This window comes from Phascolarctos cinereus, unplaced genomic scaffold, assembly GCF_003287225.1.
Source record: "Phascolarctos cinereus isolate Bilbo 61053 unplaced genomic scaffold, phaCin_HiC Scaffold_4;HRSCAF=312, whole genome shotgun sequence".
NCBI classification, from domain to species: domain Eukaryota; kingdom Metazoa; phylum Chordata; class Mammalia; order Diprotodontia; family Phascolarctidae; genus Phascolarctos; species Phascolarctos cinereus.
Window position 1 is genome coordinate 349,377,703 of NW_027555847.1, and position 22,598 is coordinate 349,400,300.

The following is a 22,598-nucleotide window of genomic DNA, read 5'->3' on the forward strand; positions in this document are numbered from 1 at the left end:
TTACACACACACATACACATATATGTATATATGTGTATGTGTGTGTGTGTGTGTATGTATATAATATCTCCTCCTTAGAATGTAAGCTCCTTGATGGTAAATTCTCTTATTTTTGTCTTCATATACCCAGGGAATATCATAGTAAGAACTTAATATTTTTAAATTGATAGATAATTATTTGGAAACCAGAAATTCTCTCACAATAAGGGCAAGCATTTCAGCAAAATTTCAGTTACCGAAAGCCAATGTAGAATCTCTATTCCTTCTCTACAGATGTCATAAAAATGGGAAAAGTACCTATTTGTACAAAAATATTCATAGAAGCTTTTTCTGTGGTGACTAATGATTGGAAATTGAGAGGATACCCATCAATTGGGGAATGGCTAAACAAGCCGTGATATGTGATTTTGATGGAATATTATTTTTGTTAAATTAATTTTGTTAAAAGAAATGACAAATAGAATGATTTCAGAAAAACCTGGAAAGACTTATATGAACTGATGCAAAGTGAAGTGAACAGAACCAGGAGAATGTTGTAAACAGTAACAGCAATATTGTATGAAGAACTGTGAATGTCTTAGTTATTCTCAGCAATACAATGATCAAAGACAATCCCAAAGAACTCATGATGAAGCATACTATCTTTCTCCAGAGGAAGAACTAAATACAGAACTGAATACAGACTGAAGAATGTTATTTTCATTTTCTTTCTTCCTTTCTCTCTCTCTCTCTCTCTCTCTCTCTCTCTCTCTCTCTCTCTCTCTCTCTCTCTCTCTCTCTCTCTCTCTTTCTTTCTTCTTTTAATTTTTCATTAGTCTTCTTGTACAAAATGACTAATATGGACATATTTTACATGATTGCATATGTAAACTTAGATTGCTTCCTATCTCAGGGAGGGAGGGAGAGATAGAATCTGGAACTCAAAACTTTGAAAAAAAAGTTTAAAAATTGTTTAACATGTAATTGAGGGGGAAATAAAATATTATATAAAAAAGAATAGTCTACAGAGCAATGTTACATGATTTAGTGCTTGCCTATGTTCAAAAGGTAAAGAAGAGACCTCTTGAAATCCCTTCAGTTTCCATGTTTCTATAGAAGACACTAATATATAATACAAGGCAAGTATTTTCCAATTTCTTTCAGAAATATGTAGATCCCAATGAACTACATAAAATAAATCTGACAAATCAATGGAAATGAGCTAGGTGAGGAAGAAGACTTTAGGCTTCTTTCAACTGTTTTATATTCTATTTGGACCAGAAAGGGGCAATCTTCTATCAGAAAAAATGCATGGCAAGAGTAAATATAAACCAGTATGTTACATACTAAAGCCCATGTTCACTCAAGAAGTTCACTCAAGATGCCATATTTGAATGTATTCCCAGCTACTCTTTTTATCATCCATCACAAAATAGATTTTTCAGTTAAATATCGTGACTGTAAGCACTTAATAAATGCTTACTGACTTGATTTGACTGAATAAGTTTTCCCTAAGGTCTTTAATTCTAAGATTAGGATAAGAGGCATAGCTTCTCAGTACCACAAACAGTTCTTACTTAAATATAACCATAGTTAGGTGGTTCTCACAACAAGATCTCTCCCAGAACATTCCCAGTACTTGGTATTTATTCTGTTTCCCCAAGTCTATTGTAAAAGACCATTAATAATTTCATCTTGGTAGGCATAGTTTCAACTTGAATCATGGTGGGACTATGACTGGTTAGGGATTAGCACTAGGGTGGTTGTTTCCACTTTTCTAAATAACTTTACCCTGGATTAAATTAAGTCCTTTCCCTTTGGGAAAACACATCCTCTGATGAAAGAAAGAAAGAATTAGAGTCCCGTCTGACCTTTTCTGCTATTCTGTCCTGGAGTTAAGTCTTCACTACACTTGTAGGAATGAATGTCTAACCCTTCTTGAGTTATCTATGAACAAGCCTCAGGTCCAAATACTTTGGCGTGACTTTGAGAGAGCTTCCTTGCAGTGTTGGCACAAGGCAGGACTGCAGTCTTCTTCAGTGACTTTCTCCCTTTATAAACCCCAATGCTCTAAAGCATTTACTTTCTCTAGGTTAGCTCTGCCTCACCATCACACAGTCAGTACTTATTATAGCATGGCTTTTCCTCGTTCTCTTTGCTCTAATACTTCAGGGGAATTTGTGATCTTAGCAGTTCAGTGACCCACTGGATAGATTTCTGGGCTTGGAGTCAGGAAAACCTGCATACAAATGCTGCCTCAGACACTGACTAGGCGAGTGACCCTGAGGAACCACTTTCTGCCTCAGTTTCCCCCACTGTAAAATGAGGGGATCAATAGTGCCTACCTCCCAGGGTTGTTGTGAGAATCAAATGAGATAATTGTAAAACACTTATCACAGTGCCTGGAGCATAGTAGGCATTTAATAAATGCTTGTTTGTTTCCTTCTTTCCTTTCTTCTTTCCATCCTCCCTACCTTCCATGAAATTAAGGATCTCATTTAGGAGACTCCACAATATTTCCAGGTTTGATGCAATTAACACATTGTTATCTGCCATTTGTAGGAATTCCTTCTTTCATTTTGATTCTGCTGAAAATCTCCCAAGAGGTGGATCACATGTGGTGGGTCTATGCCTCCCTATTTTATATTTCACTTGATCATAAAAATCAGTCATTGAACAAAGTTATCTCTTACATCTTTCAACAAATCTCGTATGCCAAACATATACACATTAGACCAGGGGGTGGGGAACCTGCCTGGACCATAGGGATCTAGGACGGCCCAACTAGCACTGATAAATAAATATCTGGGATCTGGCCCACCTCATCTCTGGGGAGACTGATTTCTACCTTGGGGATTGGGCAGGCTAAGAGGATGGCTATGGCTAAACATTCACTTTTTCATTCTTTTATCTCAATGAAGAATATTGAACTACAATTACCTATTTACTACATATTCAATATTTGTAGTCTAGAGGTATGGTCCAGCACGAAAGCCATTTTCCATAGTTGTTCCAGTCAGGAAGTAGTTCTGTCCCAAACTGGAAAGGTAACAGTTTATTTTCATCCAGCTTAGTTTCTCTCCCACCAAACACTTATTACACAAAAGACAATCATGGATACTGAGCAAACTCATTTGTCAAATCAAGTAGTAAAATAGTAGTCAGGGAAGTTATACAAAGTAGAATAGATAATAAAAAACTCTGAAACTCCAGAACAAGATGAAATTTCAGTTCAGCCAAGGAAAATAATCTTACCCAAGAGGTCTGCTCTTGGCATTCCTCTGGGGGTATAGGTACTGGGAATCAAGGGATGTTTTGGGATGCCAGTTTCCCCCACAAAGCTGTGACTCTGGGGGAGGTCTCCTGTCCACCACACAAAGTCCATACCTTACCTCTCACTCATCTCTTTCTTTGCCTTTCTCCTCAGTCTCTCAGCCAATTAATGGCCTTCTCACACCTTCCTCCATGTATACCATGTCATCACAGGGCTGTGCTTCAAGGAACACTCCAAGCCCACTTGTGGGGGGGGGGGGGAGTGAGTTTGACGTATGAATGGGAAACACCTTATTGGAGCAAAGCCCTAAAGGTAGTGTTTTGTTCTACTGATGAAATCTTTATAGACAATAAAAAATATGCACAATAGGATCTCAATCAATAAGAATTTATTAAGCCCCTACTATGTGCCGAGTATAGTGCTAAGCGTTCGTGATACAAAGACAACAATAAAACATATCCTCATCTCAAAGAGCTTATATTCTGTCAGGGAAGAGAACACACATACATACATACACATACACACACACACACATATATGTATATGTATATGTATGTATTTATAGATATACACACTCACATACATAAATGCTTATATGCATATGTGTGCAAATGTGTGTGTGTGTATACACATGTATACATATATAATGCATACAACACAGAGGCAAAGTAACTTTGGATAGATAGGGACGAGGAGCTAAAGAGATCAAAACAGGCCTGAGGTAGAAAGTGGTGCTTAAGCTCCAAGCCAGGGGCTCCAAGACGTAGAGGTTAAGGAGGGAGGACATTCCAGACATAGGAGACAAAGGCATAGATATATATAGATATATATATAGATATACACACACACACATATATATACACATATATATGTGTGTGTATATATATATACACACACACACATATATACATACACATATATATATACATATATATACAGACACATATATATATATATATATATGTGTGTGTGTATATATAGAGAGAGAGAGAGTCAAGAAATGGAGTATCATGTGTCCAGTGTGGCTGGATATAGAGTATGTGGAGGAGAGGCATGAATGTGAAAGAAGAGGGGAAATGTAAGAAGGGGATAGGTTGACAAAGAGATGTCTGAGAGAGTAGCTCATACTCACTCCTAGCGGTAATAGGGAACCACTGAAGGTAGTTTTGCTGTTGTTGTGGTTGTTGAGTATAGGGATAACATGGTCAGACTGGCCCTTTAAGAAAATTATTTTCCAAAAGATATGGGAATGGGAAGAGGCTGGAGGAAGAAAGATGAAGTAGGAGGCTATCAAAATAGTCAAAGTGAGAGATCATAATTCCCTGAATTTTTCAGTCAGTTGTGTGATTGTAAAGTGCATTATGCCAGAAAATGTCATATTGTAAAGGCTGCCTAATCCCTTCTCATACTTTTATCAAGGATTCTCTCCATATATTCTATGTTCACCCTCCTAAAGACAAGAAAGGAGGCATATATGCCCCTATGGTCAGAGGTTACTAGTGTTTTCTTTTCTTTTTTTTCTTAAGAATACCCATTTACTTAGCAATAAGGCAAAAGAAACAACATCACAGGAACTTATATAGTAAACCAAATGCAATAATAGTAATATATATTACAACCATATATAAACTTGGGTAACACTTTTCTTCCAATATATTCAGCTTCTGTGGAGGAACATGCCATACCCAGAAACTTGGCAAGGAAACATATGAAGGAGGAAAGCCCATGTGCTTGGGTTGACTTGAAACTATGGGATGCAGGCTTTGATATCATTGGTCCATTCAGGAACATCTACTAGTGTTTTCTTAATGACTTTATCCGTAATAATAAGGTCCCTGATTTTTTCCCAAGCATTTGATTTCCTTTTTTCTTTCAGATATCTTAAGGACTTCTCCTTCAATATCCTCAAAACTGTGTTGCCTCCAACACAGACTCTCTGTTGGTCTACTTTAGATGCTTTTCCTACCTTTTTTTCCCATTGTGTCATTTCTAATTACTGATAACACATATTAGAAATCATGGTATTGAAATCAGAAGGTATTGATTCCATTGTCATTGATGGGGGAAAGGGAATAGATTTGTGGCAGAAACCTTTACAGATAGTTTCTGTTTTTCAGCTGTTAATTACCCTCCTTCCAATTTTATCCTCAAATGTCTTTCAGACTTTCTGGCTTACTTGAATTTGTTGCCAAGCTTTCTGAAAATGGATTTTGCCCTCCACTACTTGCTGCTCTGTTAGGGAACACTGCTTATAATCCTACACCATCCTCTACTGTACATTTTTCCATTCTTTGCAATATTTCTACATTTGTCAAGGAGGTCAAACGTTTGCTCACTGATGCAAGTTCTAAGTAAGTTTGTTCTCATCATTGTTATTAACCTTTATCACTCAAACTACCTTAAAAAATGGTGAAAGTTGGGGCAGCTAGGTGACGCAGTGGATAGAGCACCAGCCCTGGAGTCAGGAGAACCTGAGTTCAAATCCATCCTCAGACACATGATACTCACTAGCTGTATGACCCTGGGCAAATCACTTAACCCCAATTGCCCACCAAAAAAGAAAAATTGTGAAAGTCTTTGTAAATATGTGTTGTTTTTTCCCATTTCTCACTTTTTTTTGCCAGTTGTACACTGTCTTCTTTTGTTTGTTCTTTTAATCTGATATTGATTTTGATCTTTGCTTTAACAAGTCAATTGCCTGACTGTATACAGAAAGCCAATTCCAAAAGGACCCACATCAATAAGCAGTAGTTTCCTTCATATTAAAATATGTGTTCAGTTGTTTAGTCCTGTCCAACTCTTCATGACCCCATAGGGGGTTTTCTTGGCAAAGATACCAGAGTGGTTTGATGTTTCCTTCTCCAGCTCATTTTACAAGTGAGGAAACTGAGGCAAACAGGATTAAGTGACTCATTCAGGGTCACCCAGCTACTAAGTGTCTGCAGTCAGATTTGAACTCAGGTCTTTGTGACTCCAGGCCTAGGTGCACTATTCACTGCACCACCTAGCTGCCCATGTATTAAAATAGAGCCAGTTTCATTTCTCAGGACATTATTTAGGATTCAGTGCTTCCCAACTCTCTTCATGAAGAAAGTATTTATGATCTGTAAGTATGACTTCTCTATACTCTAAAATTCTTTATCCTCTTTCTTTTCTATCTTGTAAACTATATTTTGCTATAGAGAGACACTGAAAATACATACGTGTGTGTGTGTGTGTGTGTATATGTATATATATATATACATATATATATATATATATATATATATATTTCACAAAATACACATATATGTATGTCTGTATACATTTGGGGGTTATTTTTTTTGCCATCCATAGCTATGTCCACCTTTGCATAGAACTCATCAAGTTTTACAGCTATGTTGATTTAATTTTGAGGGTCAGATTCTTCATAGAGTTTCTCTGCCTCCTCATCCTAGGAAATGTGTTGGCATATAGGTAGCAATTATTTTATTGGCAGTCTTTTTTGCAAATGTCTATCATGAGCCCTACAACACATGATGATTAAGTGTTTCATGATATGATGTTTTCAGTTGCCTTTGGACACACAATAAAAACAACCTGCCACTTCCTTTAAATTTACTTCTCTATAAAAAACCTGTGAGTTATCCTTCCACTTAACTTTAGCTTAATATTGTCTTCTAATTTCATTCATAGTGAAGATGCCAAGATTCAGTTGCTATTTAAATACAAACTAATATTATAGTAAATGAGTCTCAAGTGTTGGGGCCTAAATGAATCACATTTAGAGTATTTAACCTATAGAGCCCTTTGGCAGTCTAGTGAAGCCTATGGAACCCTTCTCAGGATAATGTTTTTTAGATATATAAAATAAAATATTATGAGTATGAAGAAAACAAATTATATTGAAAAATTATTCTCAAAATATTTTTTAAAAAACAATTTACAGACCCCAGGTTAAGAACCTCTGATCTAAGGGTGCTGAAATCAATTGAATACGTAGTTACTAAATTAATATGAGTAACCTCTTTCATTCTCCACGTTAAGAAAGCATAAATAACTGGAAAAGTTCCAGTAGACCTGAAAAACTTGAAACTTTCCTATTTTCAAAAAGATAAAAAAGTTAAATAACTGAATCTACAAATGAGCAATTTTAAAAAGGTTTATTCCTTGCAAGATTCTCGGATGGCTAAGGGCGGCTAGGTGGCACAGTGAATAGAGTCAGCCTGGAGTCAGAAGGAACTGAGTTCAAATCTATCCTCAGACCAAACACTTGACACTTACTAGCTGTGTAACCCTGGGCAAGTGACTTAACCCCAACTGCCTAAAGGGGAAAAAAAGATTCTAGGATGGTTAAATGGATGATTTTGACCACTTGGGGAAAAAACAGGCAGCCATCAAGAAAAGTAACACCAAAATAATCCCACTTTTTTTTATAGGGCTGGCAAATTGGAAGAATGCTTTGACATTACATCTTGATTTTAGGTACTTAGTAAAGTTTTTCTTTTTTTGTGTGAACAAGATAGAAGAATGTAAAGTGGATGGTAGTAAAGTTAGATACATTTGTAACCAGTAGAACAACCATATAGACTCGTGTCAAAACAGAATTGTTTAAGGATTAACATCCAAAGAGAGGGAGGTCTCTGTTACTTAGGAAATGAAGGTGGTATAGAAAAACTGCAGGGGTGATATTTGATTACTGATTAAATAAAAATTATATGGCATAGTGGAAAGGGCACCCAGCTGACACCTGAGTTCACATACTGATTTCCATTTGGTAAATCTGTGACCTTTGACAAACTCCTTGACTTCTGTGTTCCTTGATTTCCTCATCTGCATAGTGGGGCAATCCCTACTCTGCTCTGCCTACTTCACAGAGTTACAATGAGGTTTAAATGAGACAGAATACGTTAAGGTGTTTCATAGCCTATAAAACATTACACATATAGCATTTTTAATAATAAATCCAGACTTCCTTGCAGAACAAAATAAAGGCAAGAAAAGAAAAGCAAAATATTATGAGAGATATAATTATTGTTGAAATAAAAAGAACTTCACATTGGATTTAGTATCATCCATTAGAGGCACAATTTTATTATTATATAAAATCACATCATGCAGCTACAAGGAGAGCAGTCTCTGAAACTTCTACAGTGACACCATGGAGAGAGAGAGAAAAAGAAAAAGAGAGCGACACAGACAGAGACAGAGACCAAGACACATAGAGGAAGACAGACAGGCAGAACACTGAGTAACAGAAATAATCTGGCAGCTTTTATGCATTCTCAGGAGAAGCCTAAGCTGTTATTTCTGATGTAACAGGAGTCTTGTTACCTTTTCAAAACTATCAGCTTTTGGTTATTTTCTCTCCTTCCCATTGCCCTTTCCCAAGGGGACAGGGAAAGAATTCTAGCAAATATGCTTTGTCAAGCAAAACGAATTTCTTCACGTCCAAAAACGTGTCTCATCACCTTTCTGTAAAGAGATGGGCAGCGTTCTTCATAGGTCCTCTGGAATCTGTTGATGTTTGGGTTGCTCAGAGTTCTTAAGCCTTTCAGAGTTTTTCACTTGCTATGGTTGTGATTGTAGTATAAATTGTTCTGCTGGTTCTGCTTACTTCACTCTGCAGCAGTTCATACAAACCTTCTCTGGTTTCTATGAAATCTTTCATTGTTTCTTACAGCACAATAGAATTCCATCACATTCATATGTCGTAATTTGTTCAGCCATTTCCCAAATGATGGGTATCCTCTCAGTTTCCAAACAAAAACTGATATATATATATATATAAAATATATATATAATATATATATACACACACACACATATATGTATGTATGTATATGTGTGTGTGTGTGTGTGTGTGTAGACATAGGTATTTTTCTCTTTCTTTATTTAGTGTCTAGGCCTAGTAGTAGTAAAATGGAGGTTAACTCTTGGGGCATAGTTTCAAAATGATTTCTGAAATAACCGGACAAACTCCCAATTCTAAGAAGGGCAGGGTTGATTATCATAGCTCTGAACACAGTAACAAGTATACATCTGGATGCAAGTTGATCCTGTCAAGGCTCCCCAAGTCTCATATACTTGCTTTGGTGCCCCACAGGCAACCCAGATGTGCCACCACTGCCTTTCCACCATAGATGCCCAGCCATCTTTGACCAGAGACCTCCAATGCTGCCATTTCTACTCACCTTTGTTTTTCTACCTCCTGCTGTTGCTGTTACCATCACTTGCCTTTCTCCTTTTCATCCTCTACTTTTGCCTTCTTCCTTTTTTCCTTCAGCCAACAAGCCACCATGATCAATGCAGGTTGTTAATGTGTCATAACATTAACAAGGAACAAATCTAAGGATACCCTCTTTATTACTTCAGGAAGACACCAGGAAGCTTTAAGAAAACTGGGGTCAGGAATAAAGACAGTCAGTGTGGCTTACTGGATTCAGGTAAACTTCAGTTCAAATTTCCCCTCTGACACTTATTAGATGTTTGACCAAGTTCAATTAACCTAACTTCTCACAGTCTCAGCTTCCTCATCTGCAAAATGGAGTGACCTATCTCACACTATTGCTGGGGGCCCAAATGATGTAATATGTGTTAATTTCATATAAATTTTAGCTATTATTATTATTATTATCATTATTAACATTGTTGTTGTTATTGTTATACAATTGCCTATGGGGAAGAGGGGATGAGAATTAACAATTTTTCTCTTTTTCCCCCAAGGACATTTTTACGTTTTTTTCAAAAAATAAAAATATTTGAAAACTTTTAAGTTGTGCTAGTATGAAGAGTGAATAGTGAAGAATGAATAAAATATTTTAAATAAGATACTCATTTACTGCAACTGGGCATTTGCTCACCCTGAAATGATTAATAAAATATGTACAATTAGAAGATTTAAGTATGAAATCATCATGATTCCTATACTTTGAAGAGAAGTAATAAATTTCTCTTTGAGAAATCTAGAAGGAAAAGGGTTTCGGTGCCTTCTTACTTGATTTTTACATTGAGATTCTGGACTTCCTCACCAAAGTTCAGTGGCACTTTCAGTCTCTAAATATGGCTTCTTATATCACCCCCTTAGGGGTATGCTTGGATGCCATGGGGTTCTTATACCAGCTTGTACGGTTTACCACCTCCCCATCCCGTATGTTCTCCTGTTATCACCAGAGATTAGTTCTCAAGGAGCTCACTTCTATGGGAGAGACAATACCAGATTGTCAAAGGAATCCATGACACAAAAATGTTTAAGAATTTCTCCTCTAGATCAAAAGTCAACACAAGGAAATACAGGAGGACAAGACAATGGAAATCTATTGGCCACTCCTGAGAACATGTGCAGGGGACTTTGTCTACTGCCAACTCATTTAATATCATTTAACCCACTGATATCTCCTAGATATCACCAGATACAACTGATATCATTAATTATTTTTAATAAGAAAGGGATATTTACTGAAAAGATATAGCAAACACAACTGCCTCCAAAACTGGGGGCATGCTCTCCCTTCAACACATCCCCGCAGGCCCTGGGAAGAATAAGATAAAGCTTAAAGTGGTAACTACAAAACATTTCTATCCCTGAGGTCATTCCCAAGTGCGGTATAGATGATGGAAAAGTTGCCCCTGCTTACAGGGCACAGCGACCCAGCTGCAGGATCAATCCACTGTGGGAAAGGGTCAGGAACGTTACTCCTCAGGGCTAGCTCCTACATCAAGTCTGTTCCATTCCATCTCCAATACTGATTCACCTAAGACCAGCAAACAGAAAACATACAAGGACAGAAGCAACAGCGGTGCTGGTACTAGAGGCATGTGATGTCTTTCAGTGGAGGTCTCCCCATCCAGAGACTTGCAATGTTTTTTGCCTTTCTCATTACCAAGGAAGAAAAACAGTGATTGAGTTTCTCTGTTGGAGCCTTTTGTGTGCACTCTCAGTAGCCCATTTAAAAGACTTTTTTTTTTCACCAGGTAAAAAGCAGATGGGAAAAAACTGACAGCTAGCCAGCCTGTGCATGCTGTGAATCAGGGGCAGTGTGCATCCACTCCTAGAAGCAAGCTTACTAAACCTCCCGTGTTATTATAAAGTAGACAGAGCCCCCTGCACATGTTCCTGGGCCTGGCCAATAGATTTCCATTGTCTAGTCTTCCCTTTACACTTTCTTATATTGACTTTGGATCTAGAGGAGGGATTCTTAACCATTTTCCTGGATTCTTTTAACAGTCTAGTATTGTCTCTCTCATTAAGATGTGAACTTCTTTCTTTGGATGCCAGTACTTAGCATAGTCCTGGCACACATAAGTGCTTAATAGATGCTTGTTGAATGACTACTGTGGAAGTGTTTTGCATGACTACACATGTATAACCTGTATCGAGTTGCTTGTCTTTTCAATGAGGGTGGGTGGGGAGGGAGGAAGGGAGAAAATCTGGAACCCAAAGTTTTAAAAACACATATTAAAAAAATTGTTTTCACATACAACTGGGAAATAAGAAATACAGGCAATGGGGTATAGAAATCTATCCTGCCCTACAGGAAAATAGAACAGGAAAGGGATAAGAGAAGGGGGGAGAGATAGAAGGGAGGGCAGATTAGAGGAAGGGGTATTCAGAATGCATGCCATCTTGGGGTGGGGGAAGGGATGAGATGGGGAGAAAATCTGGAACTCAAAATCTTGCAGAAGTAAATGTTGAAAACTAAAAATAAATAAATTTTTAAAAAATTTTTAAGAATTAAAAAAAATAGATGTTTGTTGACTCACTGTCTAACTTATAGGCCCCTTCTCAGAATTATGTTTTTAAATGCATAAAAGAAAACACACAGGTTTATAAAAGAAATTAATTATATTGAAATACAGTTATCAAAAAATAAGGGTTTTTTACATAATTTGTTTAAAATAAATAAGTAATAAGATCTTAAAAGTATTTCATGGATCCCAGCTTAAGAACAAAGATGGTGCAAGAGTTCTTGTTCTCCCGACTAGGCCTCAAAGAGCTGGCAACAGATCAGCCACAAGGAGTAATATCCACTCATTTCTGCAGAAGTTAGTGACAAAGAGCTTATACAGAGGAGAAACAATCCTTCTAAAGGTGTTGAAGCTGAAAGAGATTTTTAATACCTGGCTCTTCCTAGGCCTCTAAAATTTAGATCCCAAAGGAGCCAAAAATATACTCAAAAAATGCTGAAAGTTAAGAGCTTAAACATATCCGAATTGAGAATATTAAACACTACTTCTGCTTCATTTGCTTGTTTTCATGTCCTGTGCAAACCATCCTGCAATACATTCCTCCTCCAGAGTCAAATTACAGCATGGAGTTGACCCCGTGCTCTCAAAGACAGTGCCGACAGTGCCCAGTGTCTGGCCGGCATTACCAAGCTGGAAAAACTCCAAATATGAGCACTACTAATGATTAGCTGAAGTTTAAAGAAGCATCACTAGATTAGCAGCCATGAGTTGATGACTATTTTGGCCAGAGCAACTCCTCAGACCATCTGCCGAAGTGTGGAAGGGTTGATGTCTTTGTGAGGAGAAAATACCACATATCATCAAGTACTAAAAGAATATAAATCATCATTAAATTCTTATGTATCCAATGTTCTCTGGTAACATATGTGTGCACTAGGTGCTGAGATTTGGTGGTATTTAGGAATATTAACAGCACTAACTCTATTTTGTCTCTAACTCCCATTTTAAACTCCCTAGCTTGAAGGCCCTTGACTAAAAGGTTCTATTTTCTCTAGTTTCTTGTTAGTGTAACCTTGTTTAGAAATACTTTTCCCCAACTACCCAATTAGCAAGTTCAGATTTTCACCCCACGTAGCTGGCAAACAATCATAATAATTTATAAACAACTCCACCCTGTTTATGGTTTTAACCATTATACATATACAGTTACTACTCTGGCTCCTGCTTCCTGGAGGCCAGCTATATTATATTTCACACTCCTCCTGTGTCCTCAGGTCTAAAAAGAATTTTGTTTTGCTTTTTGGTGAGGTAATCAGTGTTAAGTGACTTGCCCATGGTCACACAGCTAGTAAGTGTCAAGTGTCTGAAGCAGTAAAAATAATTTTTGGAGGACAGAATGTCTAGTCTCTGTCATTGGCTCAAGCCCTTACTGACTGTGTTCCCTTTTAGAGGTCCCTAGCACCCCAGTTCCATTTAACCACTTGGCTTTCAGATTAGCTTTTACAAAGGAATATTTTCTTTAAAAGTAAGGCAAGAACAAACATTTTCCCTCCTCTACCCTCCAGAAACCTAGGGACCATAATCAGTTTCCCCTTTATACCTGCTAAGTGTATGTGGAGAAGGATTAGATTTACAATTTAACTCAGTTCCTATATAGCATTTAGTCCCACCACATCCCAAGAACAAAGGTGACCAAGCTCTACTCCTTGAACCCCAGCTTCTTGGGGCTTCCCTATAGGGCTGTCAAAAGCATCCAGATTGAATCAAGGCTCTGAGGTCCCCATAACTCAAGAGCAGCTGGGTCTAAAGACTCTGCTCCCTGCACATAGAGCTGAAGATGACAAACAAAAGACCAAAACCTTGAGTTGATTTCTCAGGGCCACAGGGCCTAGGAGAAAGGGGAAGTGAGATGACCCTTCACTCCATCCAGCTTAATACATGGTATCTGTACTCTGGGTGAACACTACCCTGGAGACCACTGGAAAGAGAGAACAAGATAATGTTCCAGTCAGGTAGTTTTAAAGTTGGAACCAGTTCCAACTGTACGAAAGAAAGTGGCCATTCCCACCCATGTGGTAGAAGAAGACAGAATGTCTTCTCCTAGAAACAGGTCCCTGGCATCTCCCACATGAACATCTTGTCTTCGGTGATCTGGGCACACACAAAGCCCCACTACATGTAGACTATCTAGATCAGTTTCTTTGACAGTGTTAATTTGAAAATTGGCCACTGAGCTATTTTCTTTTTTTTTTTCCCTCTCTCATCAAAATGAAGAAACAAACTTCTAATATGTGAATGTGCTTCCATACTGTAAGCTATCCTCAGGACAGGGGAAAAGGATATTCGTAAATACTGCCCAATGAAATGAGCCTCTGCAGATGCTGCTGGGATCAGGGCTAACAGTTTGCTGCACAAATGAGGCTCACTATAAATGGTTGTTGAATGAATCAATGAACAGATGATACAACCAAACACACCCTTGCATTTAAAGATTGTCTTCCTAACATAAAAAGCATCCTTGTTAGGGATGTGAGAAAGACCACAATGGAGAAAGTTGTCCCTTCCAGCATTCATGATCCAATAGTCCTCCAATTGCCACTAGTTTATCCTATCAGCATCCTCACAAGGGGCTGCCTAATGATACCATCAAGAATCCAAATATTTTAAGAAGATTCTCAGTGACGTAACTTACAGACAAGGTAAATCCTGAAGTTCAGAAAGAATACACCGGCTGCTCGATTTGGGTATGTACCCCTTGCAGCCGTGCACTAATAAATCCACATTTCAAATTATGTCTGGGTCTCGCTCACTGATTTCTCTGTACAACATTTGGAGGCCCCAGCAAGATTGCAGCGTACTGTGTCACTGCAGAGAACCACCTGGGGAGGACTTCGGCTTCAGGAAGGGGGAATTGCTCTGTTCTGACTTTTAGGGGAGCCGGCCCCTGAAGATGTTCCAGGGCCCCGAAATTCAGAACTGAAAATACCTTCCCTCCCCAACTCCGACTGTACCTCATTTCGGCCCCCGTGGATCCTGGACCTGGTAAACCTCCGGAGGTAAGTGTCTGCATATTCTATTTCCTGGTGGAGAACGTGTGCCGGACTCGGCAGTAGCTCTTAGCGCCTCAATCTCCTGGGCACCTGGAGATGTCGGGACCACACCCGTATCTGGTTCTTGATTCCTGGTTTCTGTCTTAGTTGTTTTGATCTATTTGTTTATATGTGTAGAGACTGTGCTTTTAAGAGGTTGTGTTTCACGATCATCTGCCGGAAGCCACCTCTGTTTCATACTGAAAGACAGGTGTCAGACTGGAACATTGACGAGTTTCTCCAGGGTAGTTTCTCAGACTTCCATTGGGAGGACATGTTTGAGCTCAGGCTTTTATTGTTGTTTGTATCTGTGCTCTGCGATAATGGGGGGTTCGGCTAGCACATCCAAAACCCCTTTGGGTTGTATGTTGCTCCATTTTAAGGAAGCACATATTTTCGAAGTGTCAGGTCCGAGTTAGAAAGTGATAAGATATGTGCAGTTTTAAAGAGGACTTTAATCAAAGTCCATTAGAAAGTCAGGAAGGTTTAAGCTTGTAGGGGAGAGGAGTACATGTAGAAAGCTTAAAGAAGGTGTAATTTATTTGCATAGTATGAATAGAGGGTTTTTGAAAGTAAGAAGGTTTTGAAACCTTTGAAAAATAATATAATAATTTCTCTTTCACTCTGCATTCTAATTCTGGCCAAATTTGAGTGTCGAGACAAAGAGAGAAGGGAAAAGCAATTTTTTATATATAAGCTAAAGATTGTTAGGTTCCTTTTTTATAAGGCTAACCACCAGGTTTGTTGGGTGATGGGGGGATTTAACATCTAGAATGTTAAATGAATTGTGTCTTCAGAGAAATGAGAAAAAAGGAATGAATTTGGCTGTTGGGGCATTTTATATGATCCTGTTTTGTAACATTTCCTTTTAAGTATTGTAATTTAAGAAAGTATAAAATTTCCAAATTTTGTCTTTATTGAAAGAGAATTTTTAGCTGAAATTGTTTTGTTATAATTCATAAAATTTGTGAGACTGTTAACTAAGTTATTTGGGGTTATTGTTTTAATGTCAAAACCTAAGATTGTTAATTGATTACTTGTGTGTGAAAAGGAGGGGCACATGGCAATTCCCCTTATTTTGTAAATTTGCCAGGATCCCTGGAAACTATCTGTTGGGGGGAGGGCAAAGTCATCTGCCCCAAGAGAGAGGAAAAAAAAAGGTGCAGCCTCCATATGTTTGTTTTGACATGTGGCATGGGAAGGAAATTTTCTCAATTGAATGGTTGTAAATTCAATAGAGCGGGAGGATGTCAAAGTGTCAGTTGAAATTATAGATCAAGATATCTGTGTTTCTTTTACCATTAATATGACATAGCATAGTCTATGTCCATAAGATACCACGATAAAAGAAGTCCCAAGTTCGGGAGAATGTTTGGTCCCAGACATCCTGGGCTTAGTGATGACAATCGGAAAGAATGCTGGCCAGCTCCACCTGGTCCTGGAAAGGGATGTTCTTAGTTCACTTGAAAAATTTTAGTTCGAGTTTTTGGCCCTTATTGGGGTTCAATTGATCTTAAATGATTATACTCACCTCAAGATGTTCCCATTGTTTAAAGGAATTATGAGGGCAGTAGTATTTTTCTGTGATCAGTCTGTTACTATTACCAATGTGAGATTAAATTCTTATTATCTAGGATTTGTGATTTTATGGGACAGAAATTTACTATTGTTTTGAGTTTTGATTACCAGGATAATTGTCTGAGTTGTCATGAAGCCAATAGTAGAATGGCATGTGCTGCAGGCTGAGAACTGATAAAGGTAGATGTCTGTGCCTGGGAGGAGTTTTGAGGACGACCTTGGACACAGCCTAGGTAGGATTTTCCTGACTATTGTGCTATTTCCTTTCTGAAAAGGAAAATTCCCACCTGATTAATCCTAAGCCCCGCTTTTAACATCCAGTGACTGCATGATTGGCTATCAGATATGACTCCGGCCTGGAATCAAACAGAGCTTTCCTTCTGATATGATATATGACCTTGTCCCTCTGGAACATTTCTGAGATATCATAATACGATGCAAGTATGAATAGCTTACAATTTTAACTTACAAAGGTGTAATGTGATGTCTAATTAAATAGGATAGCAAATTTTGAGAAAAGCAACAGGATTAGACTGATTCCTCTAAGAATTATATACAGATGTATATGATTGGCTTCCAAAATGTATCTGTCATGGAAATCCAAGCTTTAGGCATGGTTAGGTAAAAAGATGACAGATTTGGGTTTTTACACTAAGCCAGAGAAGCAGAGCTCTCTTTTTGAACTGCCTATAAATTAAACCTATTGTACATGAGCAAGGAACTTAATGTTAGTTAACATTGGTAATACTGATTGTATTGATTTGTATGGTTCATGTCTAAGGTTTTCTTTGTTATCTTGATTACATGTAAGTCTCTCTTCTAAAAACTAGTCTATTGTGAGCTCTCTGATCAGTTTAATCTGTACCTGACTTAATGTAATTATGCAATTTTTTGAATTATAAGAAAACTTTGTTGTATTGTTTGGACCTAGTCCTGTATGACCAGGAAAACTGAACCACCTCTATGTGCTTTTAACTAAAGACTTATGAGGAATTCTGTGATAACTAGGAATTCAGTTTCCTTAATAATACTCTGGAATTTGTGTCATTTAAGAACTTTTACACCAATTTAGTAAGGTTTTATGAACAAGAGTGGAAATGCATGCAAGCTATCTAGGGCTCATTTAGAGATGTTCCTTAGGCCATATGAGATTATGAACATCTTAGGCTGCTATAGAACTGAGACTAGTGTTCCTGTGTGTGTTCCCATATGAGTTAGGCTTCTTTACAATTAGGTCGGGGGGTTGAGAATGTTATTTTGTTATTTGGATAATATCATACTTGTTTAAAGCTTTGTTACAATTAATAATGTTAAAAGGAGAATGGCTTGTGGTTTATTTTGTAAATGTCATCAGAGAAACATGGCATGACTGAAAGTTTAAGATCTTATATGTACTGTGTTAAAATGGATTATTTAATATATCTATGTATGTACTGGAGCCTGTGGATTAATGTAAAGTGTGAGACACTGAGTTCTGATGTGAATTTCTTGAACATGACAATTGGCAATAATTTCAATTTTAAGTTGGTAAAAATGATCAGGGTTATAAGGATTAGAAATACTAATTTAAAATTGTGCTAAGATCACTTTTGTAGGAGAATGGACAGAAAGCTGGTTCCTACAAGAAGATAAGAAGCAGATGCTGAGATGCTGTGCTGGAGATGGCTGGAACGAATACCAAGGACCAGAGGACTTCACTGATGATGTTCCCTGCCAGACAGCTGTATAAGAAAAGACTTTTTGAATCTTAAAGGGACAATTGCATTATTGTTTTCTTTAGCGTCTCTGTATCTGTATTATGAAGGGGCTGCCCCTTTGATTTGTCAATGCCTATATTTACTTAAAGGGGTGATAGAGAGGAAAAGAAAGCTGAGAAGAATTTGAATTCAGATTTAATGTGAAAGGTGCCAAGTGTTAAAGCTCTATCAGCCCCTGGCATCCACCTCCTTTTCACCCTACAATGATGCAGCCCCTGCCATGTCAAGGGCTTGATGTGGTACACAAAAGAAGTGGGGAATGAAGTACTGAACTCCATGTGCTGAACTCCATTTTGTTTTCTGACCTCCACCTTGTATGCCCTTCTTCAGGGAGTTCCCGCCTTAGGAGTTCTCGCCTTAGAAAACCCGACAAGAAAGATACCCGCCCCAATCTTATTCCATGATCCTTATAGGGTCCCAAAGGCAGGATTAACCAATCGTTTGTTTGGCTTCTGTAACTTCCCGCTTACGCAACCCCTGACCGTTTCCTCAGTGGCCTCTGCCTTTATAAACTCAAGCTCTGCCCCTTACCGGGGCTGCTCGATTTAGGTATGTACCCCCTGCAGCCGTGCGCTAATAAATCCACATTTCAAATTTTAAAAAAAAAAAAGAATAGACCAACTTTCAGAAAGGGCAGCCTATGTATTCTACTGGAATGCCACTTTCAATAACTGAAAACGCAAATAAGCAGGAAGTAGCTTAATTACTTCCTACCATCACACCATTTGTCCAGTAGACATTCTTTGAAAAAGCCTTTTTTGAGAATCAGAATAACAATAGGTAATAGAATCCATCCATAACACTAATTTTTAAAAATGAAGCAACAGAAAAAGTCGAAACCACTAACAGTCGTAGCTCAAAAACAGAGAATGATTAAGCAACTTCCTAAGTGGCAAAAGATGTATTCAATTATTTGGGGGATTTTCCCATCTTTCCTTGATGACTTAAAAAAATACTTTTGCTTGGCACTAGGAAAGGCACAAAATCCAAAGAAAATAACTTTAAAAACTGTTGTTACTCTATTATTTCTTCCAGGTTTTTTCCTGTTTCTCATTAACTGGAGAAAGAGAAAATTTAAAGGTACTGGATTTTTAAAAGTTGAGTAGTTTGTAATTCTACTTGTAATGAAAATCTAAATCATTTGTAAGCAGATTAAATTGGTAGATACGTTAAAAGAACAAATTATGCTTTTAAATTTAATATACCAAACATGATGATTTTATGTGCAAGCCAAATTATGCACAATAAATAAATGAACAAAGTAATTTGCAATCTGTCAAAGGTACTATAACAAAGAAGAACTGCAAAAATTTCAATTCTTTTAGCAAAAAGTACATTGAATCTGAGGGGGAGGGGAAAGAGAGGAGACACTGGGGTTCCAGTACCACAGCTATCACTAATTTGTTAGGTAACCTCTTTGCTTGCAGTATTTTTGCCTTAAAAATGAGGAAGAAAGGGAGGGAAGGAGGAAGGGAGGAAGGAAGGAAGGAAGGAAGGAAGGAAGGAAGGAAGGAAGGAAGGAAGGAAGGAAGGAAGGAAGAAAACAAGTATTTATTAAGTGCCTACAATGTGCCAAAAACTTTACAAACATTATCTCATTTGATCCTCACAATAATCTTCTAAAGTAGGTGCTAGTATTATCCTCATTTTACAGTTCAGGAAACTGAGGAAGACAGAGATTAAGTGATTTGCCCAGGGTCACATAATTAAAAAGTGTCTGAGGCTGAATTTGAACTCAGATCCTCCTGTCTCCAGGTCCATCGTTCAAATACCTGCACTACTTAGCTGCTGAGGATATTAGACTACATAATTGGTAAGGTACCTAATATTCTATGACTATAACTTTTCCCCAAAACTTCATTTTTTTCCCTGTGGTAAAAATCTGCTTTCCATGGCTTCAAAACTTGTAATTAGGCTGTGTAATTAGATAGCTACTGCTAATCAGGCAGTAGCTAAGGGCAGTTAATCTCACTGGGTACATTAGCCAGTACAGTCAATTTTAAATTATTATTAATACCATATGGGTGTAGGACTTTACAAATATAGTGATGATGATGATGATGACTGATGATGAAGATGATATCCATTGCTCACATAACACTTCAAGGGTTGCAAAGCACTTTGCCTACATTATCTCATTTGACCTCACATTTGACCCCTGTAAAATAGATGCTATTATTATCCCCATTTTACAGAAGAAGAAAGTGAGACTGGGAGAAGTTAAATGACTTGCCCCAAGGTCAAATAGTTGGCAAATGATTGAGGAAGGATTCAAACTCAGGTCTTCCTGACTACAAATACAGGACTCTATTCATCACGCCACCTAACTGCCTTATTATCTTATTTGACCCCATGACATAGAAGTGATGCTTAAAAAAAACACCACAACAAACAAAAACAACTTAAATCTAAACATGCTTTTCCAGTGAAATAGCATACCACAAAAGCCTGTGTTCTTCATGTAAGATTGTTTACCCCTCACAGAGATAATTTTTAAACTGTATATATTTACATATTATAACATTCAAATAAATTAATATTGCCCATAAAAAGTTTACTTCACTCAGCCCCCCCCCAACCAGTTTTGAAAAAATATTAAGGCAGGAGATACCACTGGATGCTAATTAGACTAAGAAGCAACTACCCCCTTGGGTACCTACTCCAAATACAGCAGTGGCCATTTTTCTCTGGCCTGGGCACAGCTGACCCTTCAGTCCATTTGAGAGCAGCTACAAGCTTAAGAGATAGTTGCTTCTGTCCGCTCATAAGAGGATGGGGTTCAGGGCCCTGGATGGATGAACAACTTCCACTCAAAACTTTAGCTCATCGATGCCCACCAATGTCTTACTTCTTCTAGACCAGGGTTGGGGACCCTGCAGCCTCGAGGTCCTTGGGTGCCGCCTTTTGACTAAATCCAAGTTTTACAGAACAAATCTTTTTATTAAGGGGATTTGTTCTGTGAAGTTTGGATTTAGTCAAAGGGCCATACTTGAGGACCTAGAGGGCCACATGGGGCTTCGAGGCCACAAGTTCCCCACCCCTGTTCTAGACTAACCAAAGAACCCATTATATCCAATATAGTTCAGTTCAATATAGGAACCCATTGTCACACATTTCCTCAATTACCCTACCCCATATGCTTTCTACTCAGTGATATTAATTTCCTCACTACTACACACCCTGCCTTCTGTACCCAAAGCAAAGGCTAATCAGTGCCACCATTCTTAATAAGAACATTTCAATCAATTACCCTGTGACAATATGCCAATCAATTACCATTCCTTCTGACTTTCCTGTGCTCCAAAACACTCCCTTCTCAACACAAATACTCTCATTTCCTACATGTATTTATCTTCTCCTATTAGAACGTAAACTTCCTTGAAGGCAAAGTCTGTTTTGCTTGCTTGTATTTGTATCCCCCAGTGCTTAAAAATAGTGTCTGGCACATAGTAAGCACTTAAAAAATGCTTTTTTCATTCATGCCATTTTTTAAAGGTTATTGACCCTCAAACTAGACTGTTGACAGGTTGGAAAACACATACAGGACAACTGAATAATTTTATTAGCACAAATGTGCCATTTGTTAAAATACTCTATTGCTAAACACCTGGATGTAGGACCGGACAGGATGAAAGCCACGTAAAGTCTGAATTTGTGGTCACTGGCTCCTGGAGCATGCAGCCTAGAAGCCAGAAGCAATTTTGGGGGGCTGTGAGGCAGAGGAGTTTCTCATATTATGAAATATTGAGGAAGCAAAACTGTAAATAGGAACTTCACAGAAGGCTATTTACATATAAAATTGCATTCAGGATTCTCTTTTTGAATCTGTTTGCAATTTCAGACCTGAATAAAGTAAATAAGCAAGCACAAGTGACATAGGAAAGTGGAACACCACATTTAAAAGCTTATTTGGGAGCTTAAAGGGAGGAAGGAATGGAGGTACTTCCTTTACCTCTGTGGATGTGTCTGAAAAGCTAAATTAAAATAGATTTAAAGGGAAAAACAAGCACATTGAGTGATATACAAGCCCATGAAATGCCCAGTATAATGATAATCAAGACAATAATTGTTTCCAGGAAGGGTATCAGACATATGAGATGCCAGTCACGCATAGAGTTAGTATTAGAGAGAAAATAGCTGTCTTCCCCATCCTGCCTATTATTCTGTATTATACTACATAGGACAAAATGCTTTAGGGTCAGCACTTTGTCACTGTTTTGGGTTTTTTTTTTTTTCAGAATAAAAACAACTTAG

General features: G+C 37.9%; 1 long non-coding RNA gene across 1 annotated transcript; it reads left to right on the plus strand.

Annotated features, from left to right (window-relative positions):
- The first annotated feature begins 9,593 nt into the window (after window positions 1–9,593).
- Window positions 9,594–19,609, plus strand: LOC110215165 (uncharacterized). Its single transcript, XR_002326444.2, has 3 exons — window positions 9,594–9,678; window positions 14,853–14,976; window positions 18,170–19,609. It is a non-coding gene; the product is annotated as an uncharacterized LOC110215165 (long non-coding RNA).
- Window positions 19,610–22,598: the final 2,989 nt, after the last annotated feature.